The sequence below is a fragment of the Colobus angolensis genome, unplaced genomic scaffold, assembly GCF_000951035.1.
Source record: "Colobus angolensis palliatus isolate OR3802 unplaced genomic scaffold, Cang.pa_1.0 Scaffold295, whole genome shotgun sequence".
Lineage (NCBI taxonomy): Eukaryota > Metazoa > Chordata > Mammalia > Primates > Cercopithecidae > Colobus > Colobus angolensis.
The window spans coordinates 1,106,328-1,117,047 of NW_012116210.1; positions in this window are offsets into that span (position 1 = coordinate 1,106,328).

The following is a 10,720-nucleotide window of genomic DNA, read 5'->3' on the forward strand; positions in this document are numbered from 1 at the left end:
TTTCTGTACCCAGCACAGCTCTACAAGATTAGGAGAAGGTACACAACGAAAGGTTTCTACACAGGGAAACAGGGAGGATAGTGGAGCATGCCTTCAATGTCCTGGCCCACAGTAGAGCAATTAGATACCAGAGGGAGCAAGAGATTATGAGATCACCCACCAAAAAAAAACCAGTAAGTCCCTCTAATGAAGAATTTATACACACAAGACCAAAGAATACACAACCATAATAAAAGGTTTGAGAAACTCCCAGAATCTCCAGCCAGGCTGACTGATAAAAAGTCTTTTCCTATTGAAGTCAGTCAAAAAGACTGGGAGAAGTGGCTGTTAATTCAAATATATGGATACCAACACAAATCCATGAGGAACACAAAGAATCAGAAACATGACACAGTCAAATGACCAAAATAAATTTCTAGTAATTAATCCTAAAGAAATGGAGATCTATAAACTGCCTGACAAATATTTCAAGATAATTGTCTTAAGCAAGCTCAGTGAGTTATAAGTAAACATAGATAGACAACTAAATAACATCAGGAAAATGATACGGAAAAAAATGAGAATATCAAACAAGAGAAACTATTTTCAAAAAGAAATTTTGGATCTGAAGACTATAATAACTGAACTGAAAAAATTCACTAGAGGACTTCAACAGCCAACATTATCAAGCAGAAGAAATAATCTATAAACACAAAGATCATTTCATTTAAAATTATCTAGTCAGAAGAGCAAAAAGAAAAAAGAATAAAAAAAGAGTGAAGAATGCCTATGGGACTTACGAACGTTGTCAAGCAAACCAATATAGGCATTGTGGGAGCTCCAGAAGGAGAAAAATGGAGGCAGAAGTTGTATTCAAAGAAATAGAAACTTTGTGAATATAAGGATACATACATATATGTATATAACGAATATATTTTCCCAGAATGTAGCCTGTATTTTTACTCTTAATGGTGTCTTTTATATTAGCAGAAATGTTTAAGAAAATCATATTTATAATTCATACAAAAATTCCCCTTTAGTGTTTTTGTACCTGTTTTACAATATTTGCCTACTTCAAGACCACAAGGAGTCTATTCTGTTTTATTCTAAAGGCTTTGTTTTATCTTCCACATCTGTATCTACAATCTATCCAGAATTAATTTTCAGGTATAGCATGAGGAAAGGATCAAGATTTTTTCAGCATGGATATCTAATTGACCCAGTACCATTTACTGAAAAAAAATTGTACTTCCCCCACATTGCACCATAGTGTATTTTTTGTCATAAATCATGCTGCTGTGTATGTGTGGATTTTTTGGCACTCTATTCTGTTCCTTTTTTTTGTCTAACCTTGCAACACTATCTAAACTATCATAATGACTAGTTCTGCAGGTCTTATTCTACGGTAAGTTGAGTCCTTTGACTTTTTCTGCAAGATCACCTCTTTTGTTCATGGTTCTTTACTTTTCCATATACATTTTTAGAATCAACTGGGAAGTTACCACTATCACCCACTAAAAACAACAAACAATACTGAGACTGTGATTAGAATTTCTCCTACAGAACAATTTTAGAGCACTTAACTTACAATATTACATCTTCTAATCTTTTCATTTATTAAGTTTTCTTTAATTTTACCCAATAATAAATATTGTGTAGATTTCAAACTATGTATTTTATTATATTTATTCCCAGGTAAACTATTTTTTTCTGTCTATTGGAGTCTGAGTTCATTTTTTGTGTTTTGTTTGCTTTGTTGTGTGTAGATGATCTTGTAGTAAATATAAATTCAGCCAATATTTGAATGAGTGATACTAAGTTACTGCATGACTTTTGCTAATAGATTCCCCTTTCTGGGCCCTGATTGCCTATCTTTAAGTCAGTTGACCCACATTATGAGTTCACATCACGGAATATCTCTCTTCTGCATAGTTCTTCACATAGTTTGAATTTTACCCTTGTGTAATCATTGGATGACATATGTTTTCTGCATTAGACTATATGCCCATTGAGGGAAGCAACATACGTTTCTCACTACTACATCCCCCAGTACCTGACACAATTCCTATAGCAGAGTAGGTACACAACATGTATTTACAAAAAAAGAATGACTGTAAAATAAGAGCTTTTTTTTTACTCCCAAGATCACATAAGTGGACCAGTGAAGAAAAGATCTAAAAAAAGGGTGTTCTGCTATTGAAAAATGCCTTACAGATCATTCTGGTGTCCACCTGTTTAGAAATAATCCCAGTTTAGATGATGTAGCAATCATTGTTCTCAGCAAAGACAGACCAGAAAGCTCTATTTCTGTGGAAATATTAAGTGTCACATTCTAACATGGAACTTAGCAGACACATTCATGTCTGTTAAAGCAAAAATTTCCAAGTAAATCTTGTTCCTTAATCCTTCTATTTGTTGAGGAGTCAAACCAAGCTTATGTTTTTATGACTTTGAAGTCTGCCCCTCATCCTATCTCTTGCAAAATATTATATAAAATTCAGTACCTTGCCCCAAAGTAATGACTTACCTTAACTCTCACCCTTACAACAGTTGTCAAACCATTTTTGAGATGAGAAAACTGAAGCTCAGAGAAGTTAGGTAACTTAGTTCACATATCCAGAAAATAACAGTGCCAGAATTCGACTGTAGTTCTGTTAGAATCCAATGTCTAAGCTTTTTTTTTCTGCCCACTATACCAGGGTTTCCCAACTGCTTGTTTGTAGATTCTCAAAAATGCATAAAGTTTCTCTAAGAGGCTGTTAAAGGTAATAATACCATGTTTTTTGTTTCTAACTTTAACCAATACAATAATTATCAAAAACCTTTCCCTTTAATACAGAATATATTGGAGTGCTTATGTAAGTGAATCAAATGAGCAAGCAACACAGTAAGTAGAGATTAGATGAATGTGCCCATGACTCAGTGTATTATTCAACTGAACACTGCTATCCACCATATGGCTTTGATCATAATACAGCTTTAGATTGTTTTTATTCTTAGCCACATATTGCTTCGTTTATGCCTCAGTGGATTATTACAAACAAGAATGAGAAACACAAGTGTTGAAATACAGGAAGTTAATGAGGAGCATAAAAGGATTATAATTCTGCACATTACCCTCAAAATGATCTGCAGAAAGGCTATAACTCACAATCATCTCATCAGAATTTGTATGTGGCACATTTAACTGTCTCAGGGACTTCAAGAAGTGATGTTTTAAAAATGGAAGGCACAATGATCATCACAATTAACTTGACTTTTCATTTATTGCGAAGAAGTTCTCTCCATGGTCCATATGTTAACATGCAGAGATGTGTAATGATTTAAATATTCATAACACAGTTTTTGACATATGTAATTGTGGAATCAGTTTGTATGCCACAAAGAGTGAGGAAGTACCACAAAATACTAGAAGATATCACTACATGAATTTTCCATTTTTCCTTTTGCCTTGGACAAATGAAACGCAAGGAAAGAATAATTATTTGACTAGACCTAGCCAAAAATGTAACTTAGTGGTTTTCAATCCTGACTGTTCATTAGAATCACCTGAGGAGCTTTTCAAGGCCCAGATGACTGGGCCTTAAGATCAGAGCTTCTAATTCAATTCTCCTGGGGTGAGCTCTGACCATAGATATTTTTATCTTATGCCAGGTGATTCTACTGAATGTGCCTTTATCAAACAAACTCTCTTTAAGTAGACAGCAGCATTCCTTACTAGCAAAAGTTTATTTTGTATCCAGTTTATCCTGAATGTAGTTTAGGAGAAAGGAACACAGGCTGAAAGGCCAGGGGTCCTGGGTTGAAGTCCTGACTTGGCCACTGTGTGATCTTGAGCAAGTCACCTCATTTATTTGGTTGTACTTGCTCTTTGACATTAGCACTTTGAGCCACTTGGTCTGTAAGATCCCTACTGCCTCTAACATTCAGTTAATTATTAAATGTTATAATAACTTTTATATTAATAACAATATAACAATCAGCAAGGCAGAAGAATATTATGGAAAGAGTTTAAACTTCGAAGTCACATCATGTGGGGTTCGAATTCCAGCCCTGCCAACTTTGTAACAGTGTGACTTGAGCCAAGTCACCTAACCTCTCTGAATGTACTGAAATGGAGAAAGAATTGTGATAAAGATTCAGTGAAATACAGAACTTTGCACATTATATATCTCAAGAAATTGTAGCTGTTTTTATTGCTGTTTTTAATGTTCTGGTTATTGACATTTCTGCTGTTATCTTATTATTTATATTTATTTACATATATTTAGGCTATTTAATATATTTAAATACTATATATTTATTTTACATAGTCAATATATTTAACATTATAGATAATATACATAAAATATCTAATGTGGTATACTATATATTTAGCATATTTATGTTATTCTATTTCCTTGCATCAAGAAGTGAAAGAAGATTCATTTGGAAAAGAGAATAATGTCAAAGAGGTGATTGACTTGACTGTCCCTGATTCCTTGGGTTTCCCATCTAGGCCAGCAGCAGGCTGGCATCACTCACGTGGAGAATGTTTCTGTAAGACAGCTTTTCTCTCCTATGACCTTCATGAACTTGGCTGCCATCAGATCTTGCAGTGGAACTGACGGTTTCAAAGAGAAGCAACTATAATAACACTGCTACCGAAAATGAGAAAATGGCTTTCTGCCCCCAAGTTTGCAACAAACATGTCCAGACCTCAGACATCCTACCTTTTACACCATCTCCAAGCCCCTCTCTCCCAAACACCATACCTGGGCAAGTATATCAGAGCATGGGTTCAGTGGTTACAACAGAAATCCAAAGTAATAGTGGCTTAAACTAGATATAAGTATTTTCTTTCTCTGATTTGTAGAACTATCCAGATGAGACTAATCCTGGACTAGTAGACAGATATCAGAGATCCTCGTTCCTACCCCTTCTTGCCCCATTACCCGCCAGCCACATGCTCCACCCAGGACAGTTCACTCTGACATTCTTATTCCAGCTACCGGGAACAGGAAATGGGGATGAAGGGAACACAGGCCTCCTTTTGAGGACATAACCCACAAGACGCATAGGTAAATTCTGCTTGCTTCCATTGGCCAGAATATAGTCACCTGGCCACACCTGGCTACAGAGGAGGCTGGAGAAAATGTAGTCTTTATTCTGGGAAGCAATATACCCAGCTGAAAACTAAATAAGTACAGAAGCCGGGAAGAGTGGCAATTGATGGAGCAATAGCAGTCTCTGCCACATGAGTAAAGACATGGGGTAGAGTTCAGGGACGGAGAAGACTCCAGATCCATGCAGATTGAAACAGAGTGGTTTTCAAAGGACATTTGTCCTAGTACACATAACTATAAAGCATCACTAACTGCTGGGGCGCCATTTTTTCTCTAGAAATTTGGAACATGTCCCAACACAAACACATGGTCTTTTTTTTTTTTTTGAGATGGAGTCTCGCTCTGTCACCCAGGCTGGAGTGCAGTGGCACGATCTCAGCTCACTGCAAGCTCCACCTTCCAGGTTCATGCCATTCTCCTGCCTCAGTCTCCCGAGTAGCTGGGACTTCAGGCACCCGCCACCATGCCTGGCTAATTTTTTGTATTTTCAGTAGAGACAGGGTTTCACCATGTTAGCTAGGATGGTCTCGATCTCCTAACTTCATGATCCACCTGACTCAGCCTCCCAAAGTGCTGAGATTACAGGCATGAGCCACTGCGCCCGGCCAACATGGTCCTTCTTATGTCAGAAATAGAGAGTGATAGAATCCACTATGCATTAGTCATGTTTATAAACAGGTTTATTTGTTTTTCAGGCCACGTCAAAATATCTCTTGCTCAAAACAGTTCTAAAACATCCCGTTATCTCAGCCTTTCCTTTGACGCATGAGAGTTCCATGAACACTTGGAGACAGACAGAATAGCTCTGGAGTCTCGGACTCAAGTCAGGAATTGCACGACTTTCATGGGAACCAGAAAAGCTTGGCAGGGCTGGGTCTTGTGTCATTTACTTCAGCTCTGGTGGGGTGTGAACTAGTTTGGGATTCTCTGGAGTGCTTTGAACCCAACATTTCCCCCACACTGCTGAGCTACCTACCAGTCATGGCAACTGCATAAGGCCTCTGAACCTCTGCAGAGGCCACATCAGCTACAACAAAGGCCCCTGGTCCTGTGCCCCCCAACTCCTGCTCTCAAAAATCACTCAAGCTTAAAACAGTGCCAGGTGCATGGTGAGCATCATATAAACTATAGCTATGGTTTTTATTATTACCACTGCTTCCTGAAGAATCTTTAGAGTTTGCCTGTGAGTTGCATAAGGGCATAAATTATCTTTTCTCATTCCTGCCTCCTCAGCATCTAATATGGTTCAAGTCTCATATCCAACTCTATTCAACCTATATATATTAAGCCTCTACTATGTGCTAAGTACCAACCTGAGTAATGGGACATAGTGATGAATAAAAGCCTTGATTTGTGTTGTTACAGAACTTAGAGTTCAGCAGGAAATATTTGTGGAAGGAAAAAAAAAAAAAAAACAAGAGAAGGAAGCAGGGAAGGATGAAATGAAAGAAGAAAGGAAAACTTGATTTTTGACTATGAGGGCAGAGAATATCACAGGTATTGAGCAAAGGCATGAAATTTAAGAGTGGAGAAATTAAAATGCACCTTGACCCCAGGCCACCTTGAAAGCTCTTCTGAGACAGCCCAGCTCTGGCCCACTGTCCATCAATGCAGCTTTAGCAAAAATACATCGAGCTACTACTACTCCTTGTCCCGAGAGCCCAAATGGTTTGGGGTGAAAAGCAGCCCAGCATAAGTACCTGGATGAGGATTAGACCTAAAGCAATCAGAGCCCTGCAGAATAGGAGCAGCAAAAGGCCAATATTTTACCATAAGAAACAGAGGTCCAAATATATCCACAGTTCCCTTGTGTCCCCAAAGTCAAGTGAATATAGATACGCATATTCCTCCAGCAGTAAATAATATATCAATAAACAAAAGCAAGAGTGGCTCAAAGCAGATCATTTTTGGGAAGGGACACAGGGTCATCACATGGGAGGGTATATTTGGTTAGAAGTGAGTAAATGCTGTGATAAGCAATCACAAAACTTCAGTAGCACAGTCACAGCCTAGTGTACATAATCAAAAGACTCTGCTCGATACAATCATTCGGTGCCTCAGGCTCCTTCACCTAGTGGCTTGTGTATCCCTTAGAGTCTCAGAGGCCTTGCTGGACCTGGCTGGTAGTCAGGAAAAGGAGCAAGGTGGCTTTCTTGCCCTTAACTGCCTTGGCTAGTTCTGCTCACTCATCTCTTCTTAACATTTCACAGGTAACATGGCCTCATCCAGATGCACAGAGGCTGGGAAATCTAGTGATTTTCCCAGCAAGAAGTGGGTTTGAGGCAGCATTTAGCAAGCTTCTGCCAAAGAGGGTTTGAGGAGCTTTTTATGTAACCACATAAGACAGTGAACTCATGGGCAAGAGTGATGGCACTTCATGTAGGGATACCTCCAGGTTCTCTGGATAAAACTATAAATGAGAAGAGTCCCAGTTAGTGGGGCTCATTCAGTCATTACAGAAACATTTGAGTGCCTACAACATACTGGGCACTGGGTAAGCACTGATAAACACAACAGTGCCTATCTTCATGGAGCTTACCGTTTAGCTAGAACTACAAGCAAATGAGCATTTGCAATTCGTTGTGATAAGTGCTTTCATAGTATATATACAGAATGCCCTGAGCTTGCAGAGAAGGGCTCCCAACTCAGATTAGAGTGATTAAAGGAGGTGTCCTGAGCATCATTTGCCCTGTCTACCTTGTCCCACCCACTGTAAGGTGATTTTCTTCATCTCTCACTTCCATGTTTATTACAGGAGTAGCCAATTTTTCTAGCATGGCCAGCCACAATTGGTGGCATAACCATAATCTCCTTCCCTAGGAATATGGGAATTAGGATAGATACAAATCAGGCTCTCTGGGTAGATGAGCCTGTAACATGTAAGCCTTGGGAGTGGTTGGGGAAGCAGAGGAAACAAGTTTGGAGGGAGAAGAATGGAACAGGCATACAGAGAGGAGGAAGATTGGAGAATCCTGATCCTAGTTGTCTCTGAGGCTTAATTCAATCTCTGTTCTCCAGTTCTATCAGAACCCCAGGGTCCTTATAATAAATGCCCTCTCTTTTTAAAGAGCGAAATCAAGCCGGTTCCTCTTACAACCAACCGAGAATTCTAATGAATACAAATGCTGAGGACTCTCATCTTAGCAAAGACCTGATGGGGCAGGAGTGGAGAGCCCAGTGACGAGAGGCAGATGGTAGCATGAGGCTGAACCACGTGTACCTCATAGGAAGATGTTCATAATGTGATTTTAAGTGAAAAAAAAAAAAAAGCCAAGTGCGTATAGCATAATAGTATTTATAAAGTAAACCAACCAGAGGAAAAAACAACTTTATGTGCTCAAACAAAATTTTGGGAGACACATAATATCGTTTACAATGTAATTCTGGGGAATGGGGCTGGGTATTTAAGGGGGCTTTCACCTCTTTCTAGTTTCCCGTTTAGTTTGAAATTTTAGTGATACGCATATTGTTTTTGTACACTGAGAGACACGTGGAGAAGGGTGGAAGAGAATTCCAGCAGAAGAAACAGCACATGCAACTTGTATTAGTTACACAGCTATGAAGAAACACCTGAGACTGGGTAATTTACAAAGGAAAGGGGTTTAATCGACTCACAGTTCCACACTGCTGGGGAGCCACCGGGAAACCTACACTCATGGCAGAAGACAAAGAAGCAGGCACCTTCTTCACGGGGCAGCAAGACGAAATAGGTTTGAGCAGGGGGAAGGCCAGACGCTTATAACACTATCAGGTCTCGTGAGATTCACTCATTATCACGAGAACACCATGGGGAAACTACCCCGAGATTCAATTGCCTCCACCTGGTCCTGCCCTTGACAGGTGGGGATTATATGGATTACAACTAAAGGTGATATTTGGGTGGAGACACAGAGCCAAACCATATCAACTACCACAGACCACTTTTATTACTAATTTAGCTTCAGGGCTCAAAGTGTAAGAGGTTTTTGAAGTTATGCAGTCACCATTCCCTCCTGAGACCACAGGCAGAGCATCCTTAGCAATGCAGAGTAGAGGAGATGGGAGGCTCCAAGGAGTCCAGGACAGGGTGAGTGAGAGGAGAGCGGATGGCAGGCTTGTGGCTGAGGCGTCTCCTCATGAAGCAATACTCAAGGAGAACAGCAAGGACAGATGGGGTTGAATAGGAGACAGGAGGTCCCTTGCAAGACAGGACAGGGGTGATAGGGTGAGATGCTACATTAGGGTCGGGGCATATGGCCAATTCACCTTTCTCTCATCCTGAGCACCCAAGAAATATTACCCACCAACTCCTCTCCAGCCACGTCCTCCTCTTCGTTCCCACGGCCACTACTCTAGTTCAAACCTTCACCACTCACCCTACCCTTTTACAACCTCCATCTCCCTCTATCCTTCTTCCCCCTTGTAACCCCTTAAAACCACTAATCTGTTCTCCATTTTTAAAATGTTGTCACCTCGAGAATATTATATATAAACGGAACAGTGTAGTATTCCACAATATGGATGTGGCAGTTTAACCACTGACCCACTAAAGGACATTTGAGTTGTTTCCAGAATGGGGCATTCTGGATGAATAAAGAATAAAGCTACTACAAACAATAACATACAAGGCTTTATGTGGCCATGACATTCATTTCTCTGGAACAAATGCTCAAGATTGCAATTGCTGGATCATGTGGTAAGTGTGTCTTTAGTGTTGGAAGACACTGCCATACTCTTTTCCAGAGCGGCTGTACCACTTTAATTTCCCACCAGCGGCCGGACATGGTAGCTCATGCCTGTAGTCCCAGAATTTTGGGAGGCCAAGGCGGGCAGATCACATGAGGCTAGGAGTTTGAGACCAGCCTAGCCAACATGGCAAAACTCTGTCTCAACTAAAAATACAAAAATGAGCCATCTATAATCCCAGCTACTCGGGAGGCTGAGGGACAAGAATCACTTGAACCCAGGAAGCAGAGGTTGCTATAAGCCGAGATCATGCCACTTCACTCCAGCCTGGGCAACAGAGTGAGACTCTGTCTCAAAACTAAAATATAAAATAAAATAAAATAAAAATAAATTCCCATCAGCAATGTATGCATGATCATTTTCTTGCACCCTTGCCAGCATTTGGTGTTGTCACTATTTTTTATTCTTGTCATTCTAATAGGTGTGGAGTGCTATCTCATTGTGGACTTCACTGTCTTAGTAATGGCTAATAATGTTGAACATCTTTGCACACATGTGCTTACTAAATGTGTAATGGAAATGGATAGCCCTGCTACTTGGTTGGACCTGGGATAAATGTGCCTTCTTGAAGCTCTGCCAAATTTCTTGACCCTTGGATTAATGATGGAAATTGGAAGCAAGGTGAAGAAACGAGGGGAGGCTGCCAAAAAGTAGAGACCTAATGATTCCTTACCCATCATCACTAACCCTTCTTTTACACACACACACACACACACAAAATGTCTTCTGTTCAAGAGAACCTAAATGATTGGCAACATGATTGACTGGTTGATTGATTGAAGTTGTTCATTCAAGCTGGAGAATAGCTGTAATTGTAGGTTTCAGAACATTCTGATTTGCATATCAAAAAATCTCCTTTTTTTTCTTGTTTTCTTAAAGTCTTATTTTTATAAGCAGGAGAAAGATGCTAT